A 25,080-nucleotide genomic window follows, 5' to 3' on the forward strand; every position below is an offset into this window, starting at 1 on the left:
CTGGGATAATTGGCCAGCCACATGTAGGAGAGTGAAACTGGATCTTCATCTCTCACCTTATACAGAAATCAACTCAAGATGGATCAAGGACTTAAATCTAAGACCTGAAACTATAAAAATTCTAGAAGGTAACATTGGAAAAACCCTTCTTAGATGTTGGCTTAGGGAAGGATTTCATGACCAAGAACCTTCTTTTCTATCCTTTGAAAGAGTTCATTTGCTAAGAGGGAGGCCAGCTTCCATGTGAGCACCCTATGGAGAAACCAGTGTATCAAAGAACTGCCAGAGGACTATCTTTAACATTTTTTGTAGTGCATATCCTCTGGTGCTATTTTTTTCCAGCTTTTATATGTTTTAAGACATCTTTATTTTGCTTTCATTTTTGAAAGATATTTTCACTAGTCACAGAATTTAGATCAATAGTTTTTTTTCTTACTTTTCGTACTTTAAAGTTGTTGCTCCACTGTCTTTTCACTTGCACTAGTTCTGGTGAGAAATCTTCTGGAATGCTTATTTTTGTTGAGCAGTTTGATTATGGTATTCCTTGATATATTGTTATTTATGTTTTTTCTGCTTGGGGTTTGTTGAGCATCTGAGATCTGTGGGTTCATAGTTTTTATCATATTTGGAAAATTTTCAGCCATTCTTTCTTCAAATTTTTTTCTGTCCCTCCCCTCCACTAGGGACTCTACACAAATATTAGGTTGCTTGAAATTGTCCCATAGCTCTTAATGATGCTTTTTTCACTAATGTTTTCCTCTGGTGTTTCATTTTGGATAGTTTCTATTGTGGCCTTCTGTTTGCTAATTCTTTTCCAATACCTAATCTTCCATTAATGCCATTAATGCCACCAGCACATTTTTCATCTTAGGCTTTGTTGTTGCTTTTTTTTTTTTCCTAAAAATTTCATTTGGGTCTTTTACATACCTTTCACATGTCAATTTCTCTGAGAGTTTGCATCACGAATTAGTATGGAGGGTAGTCTCATTACCACTGGGTGGCGGTATCCTAGCTCCCCACTGGGCCTTCTCTGGGTTGGGGTGCCTGATGAAGGTGGAAGTCTAGGCTTCCCATTTGACCTTTGCTCAGGTGGAGGTCCACAGTTTTTTCTGTGATGTTTGGCTGGAGTGAAGTTGTTATTGTCTAAAAGTTTCTGTCCTGTTGGGCTCTCCTTTTCCTGATCCTTTGGCTAGAGAGATTAAGCTTTCTTGGGACTTTTATTGTTTGTGCCTACTGGCATTTCTGGGTTGCCAGCTTCTCCAACACCCAGTCCTGGATACATAAGGCACAAAGAAAAAAATAAAAAACCCGGGATCACACACAACTATGTTATTCGTTGGTTCCTGAGGTTTATAGTTGGTCCACCTTCTGTCCACCTTTCAGAGCCTTGCTATGTTTGTTTCCTACAGAATGTGCAAGGTTGTTAGGTGCCCTTGGCAGGTAGAATAGGGAAACAACATCAAAAAGGCTCAAGATCTCCAACTCTGGTCAACAAGGAATGAACATGTAGGAGTAGATTTGCAAAGTTTAGTCTCAAAAGACATGAAATTGTGATTTCAAAAAGTCTCCTCAGCAGTAAGTGCTTGGTGGCTTTGGAATGCAAAAACACTGGAGATAAGGAAGAGATTTGGGCAACAGTCCCAGCCATGAGGTGATTGGGGCATAAACAAGGTTTCTGGTAGTATTAAGAACTGTCATGAAGGAACAGATGTGAAAAATATTTGGAGAATATTGTTTGGGGAGAAAAGTTGAAAAGTAAGTTTGAGGTGAAATTTTAGAGAACCTCGAGTGCCTAGCTAAGAAGGTTTGACCTTGCAAAACTTACTAAGACCCTCCTTAGCTTTTCTTACATTATACGACTGATGCCCATTAGGAGCTTGTATTAGTCTGTTCAGGCTGCCATAACAAAATAGCACAGACCGTGAATATGGTTTGGCTCTGTGTCCTCATCCAAATCTCATGTTGAACTGTAATCCCCAGTGTTGGGGGAAGGACCTGGTAGAAGGTAACTGGATCATGGGGGTGGATTTCCCCTTTGCTATTTTCATGATAGTGAGTGAGTTCTCATAAATCTGATTGTTTGAAAGTGAGTGGCGCTTCCCCACTCGCTCTCTCTCACTCTCCTGCTCTGTCATGGGAAGATGTCCCTTGCTTCCCCATATCCTTCTGCCAAGATAGTAAGTTTCCTGAGGTCTCCCCAGCCATGCAGAACTGTGAGTCAATTAAACCCCCTTTCTTCATAAACTATCTGGTCTCAAGTAATTCCTTATAGCAATGTGAGAACAGGCTACTACAAACTGGATGGCTTAAACAACAGAAATTTGTTTTCTCACAGTTCTGGAGGCTGGAACTTCAGGATCTGGGCCGCCAGCATGGTCAGTTTCTGGTGAGGGCTTGCTTCTTGGCTTGCAGATGGCCAGCTTCATATGGTCTTTCATTTGTGTGCACACATCCCCTGGCATTTCTTCCTCTTCTTATAAGGACACCAGTCCTATTGAATTAGGCCCATACCCTTATCATCCCTAATTTAACCTCAATTCCTTCATAAGCATTTTATCTCCAATATAGTGACATTTGGGATTAAGGTTTCAACATATGAATTTTGCAGGGACACAATCATTCAGTCCATAGCAGAGTGATTTCTAGAAATATTGCTAAAAAGATTATGAAATGGTTTTGTGGGCAAAGAATTATGTTCATGATAGATAATGATGATTATAACCTATGTTAACATGGATTATTGCTATTCCAAAAATTTTTCTAGTTATGGAGAGGTGTGCTAAATAAAATAATCTGTGTAGAAATTTAGGGAGTAGTTTAGCATCAGTATCATCTTTCGGACTCTGAGAGAGTAAACATAATAGAATCCGTTGATTGCATTCCTTACTTATATTTGTGTTTATGAGATAAAAGAATTGTGCTTGATCAGTAATGCAGTCATTAGTGTGTTCATGACTGCAGAAATCATTGAATTATTTCCAAAGTAAAATCTTTCACTGATGTGGCTAATGCTGCAGGAATCAAATTCACTGGAAGTGGACATTATCTGATGACTGACCCCTTAATGTATTAAATAGCTTTTACTTTACATGGAGACATCTTGAGCTCTGATTTGAGCTATTATTCTATAATATCAGCTTCATTGGGAATTAGTGCCTAATTATGAGACATTTGAGGCTAATACCACATTGTCATTAGCTGGTGAATTCTTGGAGAAAGAAGACTGATGTGCATGGGTTTCTCACATGCAGCCCTCAGCCTTCCATTCATCTCAGACACCTGACTTTTCCTCTAGCACTTTAAAAAGACTGTTGCCCTGACTTTCTCTCAGAATCTCTTCTACCTTACTACAGTGCTCAGAATGCTGCCTCTGGATACTTCTGGGATCATACACACCTGACTAAAACCAATTCTTCTTGAGGACTCTGAACAAGTGAGTTCCAAGTCATTCCCATTGGTTCTGCTCATTAAGTTGATTCTTGTTAATTTCTTGCCCCAAAAGCAACCTGAACCCAGTTTTCTCTCCTCCCACCCCAGGCCTCAGTGACAAAGACAATGTCAAGTGCTGACTACTCACCTTACAGACCAGGAGCTGGGAATCTAACTCCAGGGCCTTAGTCAGGTGGGTGCTTTCTGGGTTGTTTTTTACAGTTACCCTGTGAGGCTTTGAGAAGGGGAAAGCCTGAAACAAAAGAGGAGCAAGAAAATAAGGCAGCTACTGCAGCTGAGGGGACGGAGACAAGATTAGAAGTGCAATCAGCAGATAAATGAAGAATGGCCACAGGGATTTGGTTATTGGCTGTGTCATCACCTCTGGTAGCTCCTAAGACAATGCAGAGCCTATAAAAAGTGTTTGTGGAATCGTTGAGATCTAATAGCAAGGGCTTAAATCTTGAGAGCTCTGGTCTTGTCTCTGCCTTTTCATTTGCTGAAGGACCTTTGACTTCACCAACCTGCTTCCTTCCCCTTCAACCCCCTCCCCAACACAGATCATACCTTCATAGTGCACTGGGGGCAGTATGTTCTGCTAGCTGGAACATCCATTTCTGAGGGCTGGAATCCCACCATCTGCTGTACCTTTGGTCCACACTCAAAGTAAGTTATATACAGAGGTCTCTGAGCCTCACTTTCTCTCTCTCTATATATAAAACAGAATTGTACCACAGAAGAATCTTCTGGAGCCAAGGGGTGTCTATCAGTACAGGATGTGTATGAAAATTGACACATTTGTTGGTGTACTTGAAGTTGAGTGATACATGCCCCATCAGAATTTTTGTTGCTTATTGGTTTGGGTTTTCTTTTATTTAAATTGAATGAGAAAATGGTGAAATTTCTTGAGCATATTTTCCTTTTATGTAGGTCAACTCATGTTACATGGTTAATGAATTTTTAAAAATGAGGGATACTGCTTCCACATAAAAAAAAAAAGATTGTGGAAAATAGGAGAGCGCTTGGGGACATTCAGCCACAAGGAGAAGAAAACTAGCATATTTTCCAGCACTTGTTCTGTGCCTGGCACTCAACGCACATTGTTTCATTTAACCCTATCATCAACTGTGGGAGGTAGGAGCTGCTATTTCCCCCATTTTACACTGAGGAAACTGAAGCCTGAGATAGGTTAAATAATATGGCCAAGATCACACTGCTAGTAAGTGTCTGAGCAGGGACTAGGAGGTCTAGAAGGTTCCAAGGTTATTACACCATGCAGCCTCCAGAAAACCTGCTTTCTCTCTTTAAAAACCTATTAATTTCTTCTGTGAACACCCTTGCTGCTTGAGGAAGCTATTTTGAAGTTTGAGCCCTGTTCACACCTCTGGAGTAATGAGCTGAAGTCATTGCAGGCTTAGAGCATCTGGGAAAATCTGCCAGGCCAATGGAGAAGTTCTCAGAGGTCCAGGCCATCTCAATGGGCCTGGGTTAGCAGCAATGTGACTGCCAGCGAGTGACTGGGTCTGATGGGGAGAGGTAAAGAGAAACTGAGTCAGAGCAGCTGAGAGAACAGGACTCCAAACCCCAGGGGAACTAACAAGGGTGAGAGATTTCCCAGGGTAAGTGGTAGCTAAGATGCAGGAGACCCAAAGACAGAAGTAGATAGAAGAGTGGATGAATATTCCCCTCTGCAGAACTCTCTGGTGCTAAAGTGTGGGTGTGTGGGAGTGATGCAGGACGTGAAACCCAGGTGGAGAAAATAAAGGAGACAGAGACAGAGAATACATAGGCAGAGAGAGACAGAGAGAATATATCCAGGTAGCACTTTTGCAGCCCAATCAGGGCAGTACAAATATCACAGAGCATATCAGTAGTTCCAGAAATGCCATAGTCTTCACTCTGAGAACTACTCCATTTCAGACACATACATTAGCGTTTCCAGATTGCTCTAATCACTCAAGTAGACTCTTCCGACTTTCCTTCCACCATTTCTAACCAAAAAGCCTGAACAGCAATGACAATAAACTTCTCAATTACAGATGCTTAGATGAAACATGAAATTTTGTCTCGCCACAAAAATGTCCTAGCTGAGCTCTTGTTTACCCAACTATCTAATTTTGCCACCTTCCAAAATAGCATCTCACAACGCCTGGTGTGGAAGCATCTGCATGCTTGCTTGTGTGTGTGTGTGTGTATTTGAGTGTGTGTGTGGTAGGATGGGAGACAAGAAGAAGGGGAAGAAGGTGGAGAGATGCGATGCACATTTGTATAGCTGACATCCCCCCTTAATAATTTCCCTCCATTGTCAGCACAATGCCTTTGCGACCGGAGGAGAGCAGAAGGACATGCAATTTACTTCACATTGTTTTTCTTCTTTGGATCTCAGCAAGTCAGCAGGTATTCCTGGAGATGGCATCAGCAGGAGACCGGATGTTGCCAAAGAAGGAAACAGGCTCTGCCAAGCACAAAAGGCAGCTAGTGCCGGTATAAGGATCCCCCCTCTCCCTCTCAAATAGCTGGTAAGAGAGAGCCTGTTCCTCTCCCAAAGTTGCTTTCCACTTGGGCTTTTGCTTTTGGGGGGGCTTATGTTATTCTTTTAAAACATATCTCCAGTCATTAATTGACAATTACCTCAGAAAGGGATGATTTGGGTTTCCCCAGTTTGGGGCGAGGCCCTAACTTCCCCCAAAACCTAGGCCTTCATGAAGTACAGTGTTCCCTCACCGGCTCTTGACTTTTCAAAATGGCAGAATCTTAAACCAGGTGTTGGGTTTTCTTCGTGGTCAGATTTAACATTACTTCGTAACCGATGTTGAGAAAACTTCCTCCTACTCCTTGGAGTCAGAAATTATTATTTGCCAACTCATAAATGAACACAAACCCTCCCCAAATTTCAAAAGCCCAGAACTCAGCAAGGTTCTCTCCTTGTCAAAATATATTCATCTGTTCTCTCTTCAAAAGGCGTTGAGAGGCTTAATGGGCATTTTTGGGCTCTGTTCCTCCACATACAATTATCTTTAATAATAATAATGCTTGAATGGAAACATAATGCGTTAGCCTGGAACACTAGAGTGGGTGTTTAATTGGCCCTGCCATTCTCAACACCTGAGATAAAAATAAGACTGCTTAAGAGGGCCCTTTCCAGCTGGGCACTGGGAGAAGTTGGTGTGCTGCCAACTCCTAAACAGCATTATGTGCCTATCTGTCAATCCTTAAATTAGCCCATTTTAAGCCCTTAGCTTCCTGAACTGATTCATTTCATAGAGGGCTATTCTTTTAGGCCAATTCAATTTATTGTGGTGGCCTGACAGCTCTGAAATGTTTTTCCTTCTGAAAAAGCCTGGCACATTTTTGTTTTTCTTTGGCACAGATGTGCCCTTAATGTAATGTCGCAGCTGGCAGGAAAACTTTAGAACGGTGGTTTTCAAAGTATGGGTTCTCAAAGTAGGATTGCAGGAACCTTGGGTGTTCCTGAGATGCTTTCTTTTTCTGACTCCATGTGTGTCTGTGACTGGTTTTCTTCATAGAACACATCCCTAACAACATAGCGGCAGACTGAATGCAGAACCCTATCTGAGAATCCAGCTGTCCTTTGTTAAGGCAGACATTAAAGCGATTTGTAAAAATGTTACACAATGCCACTCTTCTCACTGAATATTCTTTTGTTTGGGAAAATAAAGTTATTTTCCATCAAAATATTTTTGGGGTCATATGTATTGCCATGTACCATATTTGTTAAGTAATTAATTAATAAATATTTTTACAGTTCTGTTTTAATTTATAATACGGTACATAGAAATAGATATGACTCGCAAGAACAAAAATTCTTTGGAAGTCCTGTTGGGACTTCAACATGATGCTAAGGTGATACTCAGTGATACTGAGGTACAGCCCTTCAGCAGAGAGGCAGGAGTCCCTGTGTCCTTTCTTGGCTCCTGCCTCCAACCTTCTGGGCACTACAATTTTCTCTCTTCTGCTCGATATGCCCGGAGCACAGGGACATTTAGAACAGATACCAGAGAGACTATGAAAAGACAACGTGTACCCAACTTAAAGTAAGTATAACATTTTTCAGCATAGTGGCTACGAGCTCAGATTTTGGTCAAAATCCTGTCTTTGCAATTTATTAGCTAATTGACTGTGAACATGTTACTTAATTTCTCTGAGACTAGTTATTTCTTTATGTATAAAATTGGGATGCCTATTTCAAAGGGTTTTTATGAGAATTAAAGGAAATGATGCAAATGCAAAGTGCCTGGCACATAGTGGGTGCTCAGCAGATGATAGTTACTGTCATTATTATTCCACATAGCATCTTAGGAGGTGACATGTAAATACCAGCAAGCTGTGGTCCCCCAGAGCCCTTCCTTTAGACTCTTCTTAGCAACTGCCGCCCTCTACATGTGCGTGCACTTGTGTATTTGCACAAGCATGTACACACACAAATTTACTGGACAGATATTCGCTGAACACCTACCATGGGACAGGCACTATTGGGAGTGAGAATAACACAGTGAGCATGGTCCCTCACCTCAAGGAGCTTTTCTGTCAAGCTGGGAGCCAGAGGCGTCAACAGGCAATTGCAGCATGGTGTTAGGACAGAGGTAAGATAGATGACTATGGGAAGCTGGGAAGGGCACCTACCCAAGCCGGGAACAGCTCTCCAAGAAAGATTTGTCAGCCATGTTCTCTCCCCTCAAAGAGCAGAAGACCTTCTAGTTTCTCTATAAAATTACAGGCCACTGGGGGCAGAAGTGCTTCACTGTGGACATCACGTCAGGAAGAAAAATGTTCTCTGGATATACAAGTCAGCCCAGTCCATACCAGGCATACTTATCTGTGGTTATCCTTTGATAAGAATCATCTCCAAGCTCCCCAGGCTTTTTCCTTAAAGACTATGCATCAAGGGTAAGTAGGCCAATTCAAAAATGAGCAAAGGACTTGAATCGGCATGTCTCCAAAGAAGATGTACACATGACCAGTAAGCACATGGCAAGATGCTCATCATTAGTCTTTAGGGAAATGCAAGTCAAAACCACAATGAGTTACCACTACACACCCAATAGGATGGCTATAAGCAAAAACACAGAAAATAACAAGTGTTAGTGAAGATGTGAAGAAATTGGAACTCTTGTGCATTGCTGGTGGAAATGTAAAATGACGCAGCCATGGTGTAAAAAGTTTTGATGGTTTCTCAAAAGGTTAAACATGGAACGACTATGTGACCCAACATTTCCACTCCTATGTACAAAGTGGGCCCTCTGTATCTGTTGGCTCCACATCTGCAAATTCAACTAACCATGGATCACAACTGTGGTATTCACAGGATGCAGAACCCTCAGATATGGAAGGCTGAATTTTCCTATCCGTAGGTTTCATGGGGCTGACAACAGAACTTGAACATCTGTGGATTTTTGTATTCAATGTGAGGCCTGGAATTAATCCTTTGCTGATTCCGAGGGACAACTATATATCCAAAAGCAAGGAATAAAATACATATCTGTACCCCAATATTCATAGTAGCATTACTCACAACAGCCAAAAGGTGGAAACAACTCAAGTGTCCATCAGCAGATGAACGAGTAAACAAAATGAGATATGTATATCCATACAATGAAATATTATTCAGTTATAAAAGGAATGACATTTTGATATATACTGCAACATGAGTGGACCTTAGAAACGATATGCAAAAGGAAATAAGCCAGATGTCAAAGGACAAATCTTGTAATTCCAGTTATATGAGGTAGCCATATGAGAAAGTAAAATAGAGGCTACCAGAGGCTGAAAGGAAGAGGAAATGAGGAGCCAGTATTTAATGGGCACAGAGCTTTTGTTGGGGATGATGAAAACATTTTGGCATGAGATAGTGGTAACGACTACACAACACAGTAAATGCATTGAATGTATTCACTTAATGTATTCATTTAAATTGTAGACTTCTGAATGGTTAAAATGATAATATTATGTTACATCTATTTTTTGCCACGAATAAAAACAAAAAGGTAGGCGGAGAACGTGACTGTTATGAGCACAAGCTTTGAAAGCAAAGACATCTGCATTCGAGTCTCAGCTCTGCTATTTAATAAGCTGTGTGGTTTCATCACTCCACACCTGAATTGCCCCCTCAGCAAGATGGAAAGAATAACTGCAGCTTACCTCCTAAGGTTGTTGTGGGGTTTAAAGATGATGTACGACCAGCGCTTTGCACTGTGCCTGGCGCACAGTAGAGCTCAATAGCCGTTAGCTTATATCATTATCTGCCCACAGCCTCCAGGATGCTCCTTTCAAAATGTGAATCAGATCATGTTCCCCCAACCCCCATCCCCTCTGCTGAAGGTCCTCTACAGTTCCTCTTTGCCCTTAAAAGAGGAAGTAAGATACCTGTACTAGCAAGGAAATCCGAGCTAGAAGAGAAGGTAATTCCAATAGAGATGTGCTTCACTTCCCTATTGAAGATTCTACAGGAAGAGAGACTCCTGAGCAGCAGGCAAACCAGAAGAATAAACTGGAATCAAGGTTTAAAAACTAGGTTCAGTCTACTGTGGCCTTCGACAACAGGGCTGCTCAATGGCTCCAAGGACAGCAGGAAATATATTCGATTAAGTTTCCCTCAGCCTGATTTCCCAAGTGATCTATGAACCCGTTATGAGACAATGAGAAACCAAGGAGCTTTCTTATGTTCGGGGCTCACAGTTACAGCTATGAGCTGTCTATGAGCTGTCTTCTGTTCAGGGCTCATTTGTTTTGCCCAAAGAATGTATTTAACTCATCTTCAATTTCTTCATATTTGTCTCTAAAAAACAAAACAAAAAACTTTTGACTGCAAATCTGGGGATGAATAGGCAATGTTTGTGTATGCCCTGCTCTTCTGATGTGGCCCCTGACTACTTCTCCATCTTCATTTTGCATCTCTCTCCCTGTTACTCTGCATCACAATGTTGTTGGTCTCTTTTCAATTCTTCAAATGCACCAGGCTCTTTCTGGCCATGGGGCCTTCTCTCAGCAATATTCTTCCCTTCCACCTTTGCCTGGTTAAGGCCTATTCATTCTCAGATCTCAGCTTAAGCATTACTCCCTGATGGAAGGCTTCCTTCCCTGATCCCCTGGCCTTAACCAGATCTCATAGTCATGTGTTGTTTCCTCTCACAGTACTGATCTCAGTGCATTATTACATTCATATAATGCTTGACTGAAGTCTGTCTTCCCCAGAGGAGTGTAAGCTCCATGAGGACAGAAATCATGCATCATTTTGTTCAGCACTGCCCATGACAGTGCCTCATATATAATAGCTGCTCAATAAAAACGAGTTCAGTGGCAGAGTGAGTGTACAAATGTGCTTGCTTAACAATTTATGCTCTCAGCCTAGGCCACTTCCACTCTGTACCAGAGAAACCCAAGCTCATATTCACTGCTGCATTTCCTCTTACTTCCCTGCCTGTCTGAAATGCTTGTTTTCCTTCCTCTGCCTAGTGGCTTCAGACCTGCAAGACCTGGCTCAGAAAATATTGCCTATTAAATGAACCAGCAAAACCATCCCCAATCTTCTAGGCTTAGGCTCTCCCTGACTAACCCTTCTTTCTCTCAATTCAACTTACGTGCTACTGTATATTATTGAAGATTGTCTTTGAATAAATAGGTCTTATTTCCTCTGAGAAGAGAAGGAGGCCTATTCCATATACACAGGGTCATGGCTAAGTATCTGACTTTGAACTTGGGCTCAAATTTTGGCTTTGTTACTTAGTAGTTGTGCAGCCTTGAGACATCACTTCCCTGCTCTGGGTCTCAGACACCTCATTTGTAATATTAGAGTGCTGGACAACATGACCTTTTAAGTTATTTCCCACTTTAAAGATTCTAGAAGCTTTATGAGATGCTAGACAAATGGTGCTACTTGAATGCTGTGGAGTGTTTTTGTTAAAACAGCTCTATGGAATATCATTTATATATACAAATTGTTTCTATTTAAGGAGTACAACCTGATTGATGTTTTGGTATGTATATATACGCACTGTGAAATGATCGCCAAGATCAAGCTAATTAACATATCCATCACTTCTACATAGTTACCATTGTAGGTATGTGTATGTGTATGTGTATGTGTATGTGTATGTGTATGTGTATGTGTATGTGTGGTAAGATTTAGGAGCTATGCTCTTAGCAAATTACAATGGTATTGTTAACTATTATCATCTTGCTGCTCATTAGATCTCGAGAAATAGTTCATCCTGCATAACTGAAAGTTTGTACCCTTTGACTAACGTCCCCCCATTTTCCCCACTCCCCAGCCTCTGGCAACCACCATCCTACCCTCTGCTTTGCTGTGGAGTCTTAACATGCTGTTCTACCAGAAAGGGAAAAGTGGGGAAAGACCGACCCAGTCCAATGGACCACCAAAATCAAGGGAAAATAAGGCTATCCTAAAATAAATAATATACATGAAATAAAAGGTGGTTATTTCTGGAAGGGCTTACAGGTGACTTTCATATTTTCTACATTTTCTGAGGTTGGCTTGCCACTCAGTGGTTTCTTGCCGTTCCTTCTTACACTTATTAAAATCAAATCCCAAACCCAATCTTATTGCCTATTTTTTCATTCTGTACACATTTTGGGTCTGTTTGTAGTCTAACAAGGAGATATGTAAACAGCAATGCCCTGAGCTCCCATTGCAGGCCAGACCCTGTGTGGGTTTTGGAAGAGTGGGAGTGAGAGAGCAGCGTACTTCCCCAGGGCAGAAATGACCGAACTGCTCCATCCAGGACAAAGGTTTTATACTTGTTCTGATACAACATGTCCAGATGCTGCTGCCTGACTGCTGAATGGACATCTCTCCGCACAGGACTGAGGCATTTGCCTTTTTGTTTTTAAGTGGGGGTGTTTTTCCCTGTTTCTGAATTTGGTCTTCTTTTCCCCTGCTCTGCTTCCCTCTGTGGTGGGCTTTCTTCTTTTCTCTTCCTTTTTTCTTTATCTCTTTTATTTTTCAGTCCCAACAAAGCAAAGAACAGTCAAAAGAAATGATTTCCCATTGGCTTTCAGATCTGGCCTAGCCCCAATAACATTACTCCCCACCACTGAGGAACTGGAAGTCTGAAGTGAACTTGAACTCCTATATTGTGCTACTTGCTTTCCATGAAGAGCATGAATAAAAATAAGCTGCTATTGTTGAGGTAAACCAGCTTCCAGCATACCATGGGTGCTCATTAAGTGTTAAATAATAATGTTTGGTGATGTAGTTAGCTTGATTTATACTCATTATTATTATTTTTGCTTTCTTTCTAATCCATGGAGTTGGATCATGTGGGTTGGGCCAGCCCATTGTTAGGGGAAATTAGTGAAGGGCTGCACACATTTCTCTCCACCTAGCACACCACAATGACAATTTACCTGTCAGCCTTCCTGACACTAATCTTTGCCTGTGGCTCTTTCTGGTCTGACTTTCTAAATCCCCTTGTAGTTATTTAAATCTTTGAAGGCTGGTTCTTTAGGGAGATTGAGAAATGATGGTCATGGGCAATATATTATTTCAGGGGTGGAAAAAAACAGCCTTTTCAGAGCTTTCTCTCACTTCCACCAGAGCTTGAACTATATTGTGCTTCTCCCAGGTATCAGCAAATATGTGGGTGGTTGCATGGAGGCCGCTTTATAGAGTGTGGGTAATTGCTTGGTTACGCCTATCAATCAGCCAAGGGCTCTACTTGAATTTCTCTGATTAGCTACAGACATTTTGGGGGAACAATCAACTTGTGACCAAGTTTTCAAGACACACACTTTCTCTAGAAGCTTATCTCCACATCTTAAAACATAACAATTAGCAAAGGACCTATTTGATGGTTTTCCTCTGCTTAAATTGTCTAACTGTGAGACTAAAAGGAGAAAGCAAAATCTTTATGCCTTAAAAAAAAAAAAAGCTTTTGAGTAGATGAGTTGGATTTGGTGCCTTCCATTGAGTGAGCTCTCTCTGAGCCTCTGACTACACAGTGCATGGATTTCAGAATGCTTCCCCTCTCCCCTGCTTGGTACAGCTATACCACAGTGTTGGCAACAGGCTTCTGCAGTCAATTCATTGGGCTGTCATTGAATCCAGATGAGACCAAACATGAACTCTTCCAGGACAAAGACTGGGCCCCATCTTATCTCTTTCCTCTCCCCACATCACACCACAGGCTGACTGTCCAGCTCACAAGGGAAGACAAGTATCAGGACTGGTAGACTGGATTTTACAGATCCTAAATTAGAGCACATCAGTCCAAGTGGCATAGGTTTGTGGACAAGGACCGTAAGTCTGTGGGCAAGAAGAAATTAGAACATATCAGGCTGAAGGACATAAATATGTAAGGAAGGACCAATGAGATGATATAAAACAAGGATCAGCATGGAAATTCTAAGCCCTTGGGATCACCATATGCTCAGGCCGGTGACCTCCTAGTATTGTGAATGCTCTGGTATCTTGAGAACTGATATGAATCTATCAAATCAACATTTATATATAAAATCATGGATCAGGAGACAGAAGAACCTCCCACTTGAGTTTTGGGGTCAGCTAGATCCAGATTCACATGCTGGATCTGTTGCTTACTAAATGGGTAACCCTGGACAGGGGATAACCTCAGAGCCTCTCAACTGTAAATGATGGTCACAACTTACTTTAGAATTATTGTGAGGATCAAATGAGATGATGTGGGTAATGCATGTAAAATAGTGTCTAACTCGCAGAAAGAGCTAAGTAAATATAAGCTATTATGCACACTATTCAATCGTATTATCTTTTTTTAAAAAATCAAACAATCTGTGTCCACACAAGTGCTTCTGGTGAGATAAGTAGAGAGAAAAGTAGAAAAAGCATTGCCTAACCAAAAGCTAACAGACTCCCAGGAGTCGAGGTATCAGGTCAGTGCACAAAAGAGAGTTACATTTTGAGACCAGGAAGGTACAGGAGTCTATGTTTGATCTTACCCTTTTTCTCAGGCCGTTCCCAACAATTCCCATCCAGCCATGCCATGTGGGCTCTTCTGATATCCGTCTTGATATTGCGGATTAGAGAAGTGCTGGCCCACGCTAACAGTTATGTCACTCTTGTTGACACCATTCAGGGAAATTAATTTTGAAACTGGTGGCCTTTTTTTAGACTTCACATGTAAGTGAGATATTTCTATAATGCCTACATAGATCAAAACATCACACTGTAACCTGCAAATATACATGATTATTATTTGTCAATTAAAAATAAATAAGAAAAAGAATTGAAGCTGGTGGCCTAATGTACTGAAAATGCCTGCAAGTGAGGGAGATTTTCAGGGTGTGACCAATATTAGTTTAGCCCCAAGACAAACTTGTGGTTGAATAAAAATTCACTTTTGACTTACTAAAAGAGGATATTTACCAATAGTTAATCTAATATTGTCATTACATTTAAATTAATATACAACTCATTTTTGCTAGTCATCTTAAGGCTATCATTTGAAACACAGAAAAATGCAAAAAGGAAGGTGTTTATAGCAAATCTCATGCCCATGCCAGACCCTTTTGGATTGTTAGGCTGTCAATGTTTTAAATCCAAACAGCTTGACATTCTAGTCTTAAACTTAAACTTAGGCTCAGATTCTGGGCTGAGAACTTCCACTTCTATGTTTCCTATGCTTTCTGACACCCGCTTTCATCTTTCTCTTACCTCTATTTTAGCCTTGCACTTTCATGTCCTGCTTCCAAACTTCTGAAAGTCAGTGTTTCCCATCTCTGCATTTAGGTGTTCTCCAGCATAAAATGAGATCATTTGGCTGGGAGGGACCTGAGAGCCAGCTCCGTGCTGGCACTCAGACATGAAGCCTGGGCTTCAGAGACTGAGTTTGTTTTTGCTTGGCCTCTAGGGGCAGAAAGAAAGAGGGAAAAGATCCAGTATCCAAACATTCCAGGATGGATAGTTGGATACTAAAGGTGTCCTTGAAGGAAAATACAATAAAATCAAAAGAAGTATAGGCATCTGAAGGCTTAAGGTGCATCAGCTTCGGCATTTCAAATGCCACTGTAGTTGTGTTGAAGTGTGTTAACTTTTAAAATCATCACCTAAACTTTCAGGGCTTTGTCATGAGAGCATTTAATACAAATTCGTATTTCAGTTGCATAACCAGAGTCCACTTCTCAGATATTTCTGGCCCAAGTCAAATAGTCACAGCACTATTTGAGAGTTTAGGTTTGCTGGATGGCTGAATCTAAGGAGATCTTCATTAAATTCAATGGAGAAGAAAATTAAGTCATTTAAATTGCTATTTCTGGAGTTGTGGAACTTGAAAGTGTCCAAACAAGAAATATTCCATTATTTATTATGGTGACTCGATTTGTGCCTATTGAGGTGCTTAACTAGTGCTCTTCCATCTTTTCTACGTGGTCTGTGCTGGTAGCATGTCCGAGGAAGGGAAAGGTAGTACATAAAATAACAGTAGCTCTGGGGCCCAATACTACTTATTATTAGTTAGTGCAAAGTGCAGAGTGATGTAAAGAGTTAAATGACTGACCGTGAGCTGAAATTCTAAAACCATCTCTTGCCCAACAGGGGAGAAGACTTTTCTGGAGTTTCCTTCTTTCTTTCTTCTTCCTTATTAGAATAGCCCTTTGGACCCAGGAGGATTGCACTAGTGATGGTATCGTTCCTTTGTTGGAAACTAGGAGTTGTTTGGTAATGAAATGGCTGCTTGAGATTGACAGGGCCCCATGTACTGATAAGAAGGTTTAACTAGCTTCTGCCCCTTTCACCCAATATTTGTCAATTATACCTCAATAAAACAGGAAAACAACTACTGAGGTAAACACTGGAAAACTACTCTACGTAATCTCTTAAGATTTGGAATCCCCAAATATTAAGAGATATCACCTTTGTGATATCAATTGTAGTCTAACCTACATCCTGGATAGCAGAGGTTCTTAATCTGAGTTTAAGGAGGTCTATAAATCCCTTGAAATTACATGGAGCCTTTTGTGGGTAGGTATACATCTGCTTCTTTCCTGGGAGAACACATAGCTTTCACTGGATTTCCAAAAGGGTCTGTGGCCTCAAACGGACTAACAGTAATTTCTCTGTCTGCAGAAATTTGAACTAACCTGTCATGTTTCCTTTCTGTTTCAATCACTTTGCATTAATCCAGGATGAATGCTACATAAACCATTTCTTTAGTTCTCACAAACTCCTTGTTTCTGAGAGCATCTCTCCTTCCACCTCCCCTGTTTGTGTTCTTCTCCTGACAGAGGCCTGGAGCAGTCAAGGTCTACTCCTTTGCTGCTTTTGATCCTTGCTTGTGTGCTCTGCTCTCCATGCCCAGACACCACCTCTGGCCCTCTCCTGCCGTTCTGGTGCTGCTGGAGTTGAAGACTCAAGATCAGCCTCTGGCAGGTAGAAGTGAGACTTGGGGAGACCTGTCATGATGGCAAGCTTCCTTTTGACTCACACTCAATAAAGAGAAGATGAGGGCCTTTTCCTCTCCTTCTGTGCATCTCACCATTCCATGGGAAACAGTGAGGTTGGCTTCCTGCCTGTGCCTAAATGCTTCTGCTGGCCCATCTGCTCAAACTCCTGTCTGTCCTAAGTTCACTCAGTATATAAGGGAAAGGAATATGATCTTTCTTCTTCTGTAATTACCAGCCCCTATACCTTACACCTGCTGCCCAGAGCAACTGATGATGCCTGCCACAGCCACTCTGTTTTTAAATAGCTGCTTTAGGTCCCAAAGGGCGGGCGGGTGGCTTTTCTAGGGAGGATAAGTGATCAGTATTTAATATTTTTATTTTTAGAGAGACAAGGTCTCACTCTGTTGCCCAGGCTGTTGGAGTGCAGTGGCGCAATCATAGCTCACTGCAGCCTCAACATCTTGGGCTCAGTAATAGTAATTTTTAAAAACTACTACAAGTAATGGCTACCATATATTGAGTGCTTACTATGTGCCAGGTACTGTGTTGAGATCTTTACATGAATCCTTTCCTAGAATCCCCATAACAACATTATGAAGTGTAGACTGCCTTTGCAGCCCGAACAGCTGGTGTTCCGAGTTGACGAGTACAACGGCTGAGATTCAAACCCAAACTCCAAAACTAATGGTTCTATTCTCTACACTCCTCATTGCTCTCCCTGTGAATCTAAAGTCTAAATGTGCTTCCAGAAATAAAATGGCAGCTGCTCCCTCTGTGGCTAAAATCAGTATCTAATGCTCCTCTGCTAATGGATTTGTTGCCATCAGCCTCCACTTTCTGAGCTGATGCTGAAGTCTTATCTGTGGTTACTTTGCTCATTTCCATTTAAATTCTTTTTCCAGAGTCAATACTGATAGTCACAAAGGTTTCCACTACTAGATCTCGAGAGAGTGACTCATCCAAACACAATTATTATGCCATCCTATTTGCCCATCATAATTAGCTATCCATTTTAAACCTCCAAAATGCCTGTTTCAGTAGTTAATAGCAATGGAAAAATAAATTAAGACATATATGCCAGTGTGTATGTGTGGTCATTACTGCTCTATTATGTGCATCAGCTCTATTGTCCACCTCAGAGCTGTAATCGCAGACAAGCTTCCCCTTCTCCCCAGCACACTCCAGCAGCCGCCTGCTCCTGCTGTTCAGCCAGTGTGTGCTTAGTGAATGCAAATTAATATTAATATCAATCAGCCTAAGCCCAATCAGCCTCTCCTAAGTAGGGAAGTGAATCTGCATAAAATCAAATGAGATAATGTATGTGAAAGTACTCTGAAAATTATAAAGCACTATACAAATCAAGGTATTTTTATAATAAAATCATAATGTATTATAAAATCAAATATGAATTATTTCTTAAAATGGTCTGCTATTTTAGATTAGCTGCACCATTAGCAAGTGCTCAATAAATATTTGTTCAATTGTATTGTTGAATTGAGATAATCAAGAGTTGACTGTTCATGAAAACAAAGAATTCCATGAAAGATTTAACTAACTACAATAGGTTAGAGAGCATATAAAAAAATGAAATTTAAAATAAGAATGACTTCAAATACAAAAGAAAATAATTTATGTTTTCATTTGAGGATAGAAGACTCTCTTGAAATTGCCTCCTTTTTAAGACAAGGTGATTACACTTTACCTTGTTGTAAAAAAATCTTTCACCAGTTACTATACAACAAGATCTTCACTGCATTTACATTTGAAGTAAACTATGCAATTCTAATTAAGCAATTTTTATTGCTATCCAAGATGAAAAGGATGTCAACTGATGTCAAAATACTTTGGTGGTGTAAGCCTAGTTTGTGATGAAGTTTTTTGATGTCTCATCAATTTCTGTAATCCTCCATCATTTACTAATCTATAATTTTGAAACATGCTTAAAGAGAATTCTGGTTTCTCCCAACACATACTGTTTGTAGCAATGTTGATTTTGATTTATTTAAATACAACCAGTTACTTTCACAGCTAAAATAGCATCCATGAGAAATAAAGTGTAAATACATTATTCAGGCACCAATTTTCTTTGTCTTATGGTGTGTTTGCCCACCTTTTAAAAGGAAGACTGAAGATACCTGGATAATTGACTGAAATTCATCAGTGGGTAAACAGAACCTTGTGCCTGGCATTTGGAAAAATTGAGTAGCTTGGTCTGTAGATGAGTCTTAAGAATTTGATTCATGTGTGAATTCTGAAATTTCTGTAGATCTTATTACTTGGAAGCTGCAAATGAAACCTGCTAACATTTGGAACGTTTAAGTTAGGCTTAAAGAAGCGAGCTAGGCAGCCTAGTGGAAAATGGTAACAACAGAAATAGATGAAAATTGCAAAACCCTTCCTGAGGCTTTATTTACTAAGCGGATAAACCAGTAGCTTACCAAACTTATGAACAAAGGAAATCCCAAGAGCAATTTCATGAGCTTCTGGAAATAAATTTTCTAATAATACATTTAAGATGAATCTTGAGAAATAATGACCGTGGGGAATTAATATTATACCTTCTTTGTAAGATTAAGCATGCATTTTCTATACATTTCTTTGATATTAATGTACAAATAGTGTCAAACAGAAAATTTAATGCTAAGCTAAGGATCCTATTCTTTCCCAACACAGCTAGATAATCACATTAGTATATGAGTATAACCAAAGGCTTTAAAATAATTATATGTTTCCAGTGCTACCTTGAATTACACCATTTTCATTTACAATGGATCATTGAAAGAACTAATGTAACTCAACTATGGACACACACACACACACACACACACACACATCCCAAACCAAATATCATTTGTGTTCCTGATTTGCAAATTAATGCCAAATATAATGTTAATTTTAAAATGAGTTTCCTACCAAGTCACAAAGAAAAGAAATGTGGAAAGTTTAAAAGCTTGTCACCCCTCCCAATTCCCCCAAGTTCTGGTATTGCCTGGTATGAAGAAGACATTTTATTTCTCTTTCTTATGCCAATTTATATTGCTTCAACCTTAGTAGACTACCAGAATTATTATTGCAACCAGATTATGCTTCTGTTCCCTAAAGCATATGACACTTGCTTTACATATGAAAGACTGTGGCCTGCCTAAACCTGCAACCTAGAAGGAGCAAGTAGGTCAACGAGAGGCTGTCATAGATCCCTTGTCTGGGTATGGTGGTCTCTCTGCTATTTGACAAGTGTATGGAGAACACTTTTCTACATTATGCTTCCACAAGCTTTTGATTATTCAAACCCCTCTCTTCTAAAACACTCTCTTCTCCTGGCTTTAAGGACATACTCCTGTTTCTCTGCCCCTTTTTTGTCTTCCTACTTCAACTTGTGTGTGGATGGTCCTTGAGGTTCACTCCTTGAACATCTATCTGTTCATCTCTTTACATTCTGTTTCAAAGTTTTCACCCACTCTTATGGTTCCAACTATCACCTCTTTAAAGAGGACTTCTTTAAACTCTGTCTCCAGCCCTGACTTCTGGTGTCAATGTCACTTTTCTGTCTTCAGATGCCTGGTACATGATGCAACTCAAATATCCAGCCGTTATCTCTAGGCAAGTTGACGTGCCTAAAACTGGATGCATCTTGTTCCCAGACTACTCTCTTCTGCCCAATCCTGGCTCAACTTCCATATTTCTGTCAAGGTTTGCGCTGTTCTCCTGATCTTGACATCTTGATTAAAACTCTTAAGAAAGAGCCTTATCATTTATTGAGAACTTACTTTGTATCAGAAACTATACATTATCTCATTCAATCTTTGTTTTTCTTTCCAACTTTTATTTTAGGTTCATTTAATCTTTATAACAGTTCTATGAGATAGAAATTCCAATTATTTTACAGAAGAGGACACTGAGGTTCAGAGAAACTGTCAGTGATAATTCCGGATCCATGTAAAACCAAAGCCTGAGCACTTAACTATACTGCAGGGGTCAAAAACTCAACTGCTTACAAGATTCCAGACAGGTAGTGTAAATATGTGAAGAACAAATTAAAAGAAAAATAACAGTGCAATCTGTCCCTGTTGAGGAAACAACAGGAATATTGGGTTCTGTAGTGCACCACTCAGCTCCAGCCATGAGAGAAACCCTTCTTGCCAGATAGTGTACCTTTTAAAGAAAAGACATACCTAGACTTTCATGGAAGATTTTCCAATTTTTAAATGTAGACAACCTACCAAATTTTCTACCTTGGTTTCATTTCCATTTTATCATAAAGCATTTCAAACATATGCGGAAAAGTTGAAAGACTTTGATATTGACCACTCATATACTCATCACCTAGATTCTACTGTTAACATTTGCTGTACTTGCTTTATCGCATATCCATCCCTTAATCCATCTTTTAGATGTATTTCAAAGTCAGTTGCAGACATCAGGATCCTCCCCACTAAACAATTCACCACATGTATCATTTAAGTATATTTGTTCACAGTATTTTGTTCTTGTTACTGAGGTAAATTTCACAAACAATATAATTCAAAATATTAAATATACCATTTGATGCATTTTGACAAATGTATGCACATGTATAACCCAAATGCTTATCAAGATGTAAAAACATTTCCACTACTTTTTGAGGAATGTTTTTGTGCCCCTTTCCAGTCAAATCCTACCTCTCTCCATCCAGAGTAACCACTGATCTGATCTGATTTTTTTCCACCATAGATTAATTTTTATGTTCTAGAATTTTGCATACATAAAATTGGACAGCATGTACTCGTTTGTGTTAGGTTTCTTTCACTCAGCAAAATGCTGTGGACAATCATCCATGTTACTGGGCAAACTATCAAATTTTTAAAAATATTGAATAAACCAAAAATTAAAACCCACATTTGCAATCCATGAGATGTCAGGATGTACCCACTGTACTGGATTTGAATGCCTGTTCTCTCTCCTCATACCCAAATGCTATAAAATTCACGTTCCTTGGAAACATCTTATCTCTCTTCCATTCACATTGCTACAATTCTCCCATCATTCTGTGATATTTGTGTTCTAGCAGGGCATTTGACAAAGGTTTGTTTGACATCCTAGAGGACAAGATCATTATATAAGGGCTGCATGGTATTTTAGTTAGCTACACCTACCACTGGTAGGGTGGCTGTAACCAGAGTGTAGATTATTGGTGCTGATACCAGGTTATTGCTGACAACCTGGAGGGGCCTCTCTATGGAAATACAAAAGAGCTCTCTTCTTCATCTTGCACTGTTCAACTTTTTTTTCGCATGACTTAGATGAAAATACTCATCAAGTTTGTAAATGAAACAAAGATAGTGGAGAAAGTAAATATAGGGGATGACAGAACTAAGTTTCAAAATCTTGATATGCTAAAAGGACAAGTCAAAACCAAGAAGATGAAATTGCAAGGATAAAGTGAAAGAACTGAATTTGGGTTTTAAAAAAAGTCAATTGTCAAACTACATCATGAGGAATATTTGTCCTGACGGCACTCCAAGTGGAAAATATCTCAAGTAATGTATGAGTCACCAGTATTTCGATAAGAACGAAAACAAATAGACTGAAGAAAAACTAATAACGCGGTCATAGCCCACATTAATAGAAGCGTACAAGGAAATAGCTCTAATTTAATACAGTGGTTAGAGAGGTATGGGTCTTAGAGTCAGAAAATACTGTTTTGCTACATTAAGTTAAATATGCCTATTAGACCTCCAGCTAGAGATGTGGAGTAGGTGGTTGGCTGTAAGAAATGGTCCAGCTAGAGATACAAATTTAGGTCTTGTCAGCAAATAGATGGTATTTAGAGTCAAGGGACTAGATGAAATCAGAATAACAGTGAGTGTAGATAAAACAGAGAAGAGGTGTATGAGTCTGCTGGGTCTGCTATAATAAAATCCCACAGACTTGGGGGCTTAGACAACAGAAATTCATGTTCTCACAGTTCTTGAGGGTGGAAGTCCAAGATCAAGGTGTTGACAGAGTTGGTTTCTTCTGAGACCACTCTCCTTGCCTTGCAGATACCCACTTTCTCTCTGTGTCCTCACATGGTCTTTCCTCTGTTCATGTGACCCTGGTATCCCGCTGTGCACCCACATTTCCTCTTCTTATAAGGACACCAGTCAGATTGGATTAGGGCCTGCTCTAAAGGCCTCATTTTAACATAATCACCTCTTTAACAGCCCTGTGTATAAATACAATCACATTCGGAGGTACTTGGAGTTAGGGTTTCAACATATGAATTTGGCAGAACACAATTCAGCCCATAATAGTGTCCAAGAATTGAGACTTGGTCCCCCCAAATTTAGAAATCAGGCAAAGGGAAAAGAGATGTCAGCAAAAAGGACAGAAGTGGCCAAATAGAAGAGAAGCCAGGAGAACACGCAGTTTTGGGGGCCTAAAGAAGAAAAAAGTTTCAGAAGTGGGGAGTAATCAATCATGCCAAATACTGCTGAGAGATAAAGAAAGATAAGAACTGAGAATGACCAAAGGATTTGGCAAAGATAGAGGTCACTGTGAGCCTTGACAATAGCCATTTCAGTTGACTGGTGGAACTGGGAGCCTGAGACAAAAGGAAGTGTGGTGAGGAAGTGAAGAGAGCAACTAGAGGCAACTATTCTGAAAAGTTTTTCTGTGAATAGGGAGAAACTGATGAGAGGCAAGAAATATGAAAATTGCAGGAGCAAAGTTTTTAAAAGGGGTGAGATGGTATGGGATCTATTCTTTGGGGTAAAAGAAAATATATTACCTATTGCAACAAGAAGGAAGGCAGATTAGGTGTATCTGGGTTGGTGGAACTGGTGTTGAAAGGATGAGGTAGTTCCGCTCTGATGGCTGATCTCGTTGCAATTGTATCTTTTTTCCTGCTGTAACTTCTGCCTCATACTCCCCCTCTCTAACCAAATCTTTTCTACCCATCCAGGCTCAGCCTCTTTGCTTTGGAAAAAGTGCTACACCTGGAGCCAGAAAACCTGGTTTAAAGTCCTAGCTCTTCTAATTATAAGCTGCATGACTTCAAATAAGTCACTCACCTTCTCTGGCACCCATTTTTTCATCCATACACTTGGAACACAAATCTCTCTACTTACAATCTATTATATATACATTATTTTAAAACGCAAAGATAAAAATGAAATATGTTCTAGTAAAGCCTACCTCCTCCAAGAAGCTTCTGTGTCCACGTTAGTCTTTTCAGAACCCCTTTGGGTTTTTACTACTCATCTGCTGTCTGACACTGTCACCTAATTGTTCTCAAGTGTATTCCTATTGTCTCAATCACTCCATTATACATTTTTGAAGAGCAGGAAGTGACTTTTCCAAGTATTGTGTTGGGGGAGTGGGTGGGAAGAGGAATGGAGTAATTTTTTTAGCATCTGGTACTTGCTAGGGGATTGAGGTACATTATCTAATTTGGTTCTTTCAACAATCTGGAGAAATAGATATTATTTTACGGGTGAATAAACTGAAGTCCGGAGAGATTCAGCAGCCTCCCCAAAGTCACACAGCTAATATATGGTGGAACCATAATTTGAATTCTAAACTCCAAACTGACTATGCCCTCTTTTCACTACTGCATCCCATGCACTCTGATGCCAGGAAATTTTGGCTGCATTTGCATTTCTTGCCAAGGCTTTAATTACTGAGAGGAAATGACACTTTGATTAGTTCATGTTTTTGTAGTTATAATGTCAAACAAACAGCTTCTGCTTTTCTCAGAAATTTATGATAGTACTGGTTCATGTTCAACCCTCTGAAAATTGGTTATCTTGCTACCAAGAAGACTTTTTAAATTTATTTATTTATTTATTTATTTATTTATTTATTTATTTAGAGATGGAGTTTTGCTCTTGTTGCCCAAGCTGGAGTGCAGTAGTGCAATATCAGCTCACTGCAACCTCTGCTTCCCGGGTTCAAGCGATTCTCCTGCCCCAGCCTCCCAAGTAGCTGGTATTGCAAGCATGCACCACCACGCCTGGCTAATTTTGTACTTTTAGTAGAGACGGGGTTTCACTATGTTGGACAGGCTGGTCTCAAACTCCTGACCTCAGGTGATCCACCCGCCTTGGCCTCCCAAAATGCTGGCATTACAGGCGTGAGCCACCATGCCTGGCCTAATAAGACTATTTTTATTTCATTTGCTTTTCTTGTACCAGCATCATAAGAAAATCAGAAATGATGATGAATCATAAACTGTTGACACTCAAAAGGGCCTCAGAGACCATCTATCCCAAGCCCTTTTTTTTTTTTTTTTTTTTG

Source organism: Hylobates moloch, unplaced genomic scaffold (assembly GCF_009828535.3).
Source record: "Hylobates moloch isolate HMO894 unplaced genomic scaffold, HMol_V3 SCAFFOLD_7, whole genome shotgun sequence".
Taxonomy (NCBI): Eukaryota; Metazoa; Chordata; class Mammalia; order Primates; family Hylobatidae; genus Hylobates; species Hylobates moloch.